Source organism: Monoraphidium neglectum, assembly GCF_000611645.1.
Source record: "Monoraphidium neglectum strain SAG 48.87 unplaced genomic scaffold scaffold06648, whole genome shotgun sequence".
Classification (NCBI taxonomy): domain Eukaryota; kingdom Viridiplantae; phylum Chlorophyta; class Chlorophyceae; order Sphaeropleales; family Selenastraceae; genus Monoraphidium; species Monoraphidium neglectum.
In genome coordinates this window covers 1,313-1,872 of record NW_014006998.1, presented here as the reverse complement: position 1 = coordinate 1,872, position 560 = coordinate 1,313, and positions in this window count along the sequence as shown.

The window sequence follows — 560 nt, the reverse complement described above, 5'->3', positions numbered from 1 at the left end:
CCCCCGCCTCCATCGCCGCCAGCTGCCGCAGCGCCGCAGCCACCAGCCGCCGCCGCCGCCCCACCCCCTCCTCCACCTCGTGCTTATGCTGCAGCGCCACTGTTCGCCCGAACTCGTCCACTTCGGGCGCCGCCTCCCCGCCGCCCCGCGCGCGCGCCGCCGCTGCGGCCGCGGCGGGGCCCTCCGCGGCGGCGGCGGCGGCGGAGGCGGCGGAGGATACGGCGGAGGGGGACGCGCCGCGGGAGAGCGCGGTGACGGCGGCGGCGACGGCCGCCTCGCCCTGGGCCAGCAAGACCGCGTCGTCCGCCTTGGGGGGGGGGGCGTTTACGGGGCCGTGCTTGTTGGTTGCTATTTTTTTGTTGGTGTTGCAGACGGGTGGGTGCCGAAGATTTGGCCACGTCAGAATATTGAGATGGGAGAGCCTCCCTTACAGTACCGTTGGCGAGGGGCGCAGAAGGCTGCCACGAGGGGCGACACGGCCGCCAAGGCCCGGCAGCCGCACCCCCGGCTCCCCCGCAGGCCCCACGCCCCGGCGCCAGCACCGCAGCTGCCCCAAACAC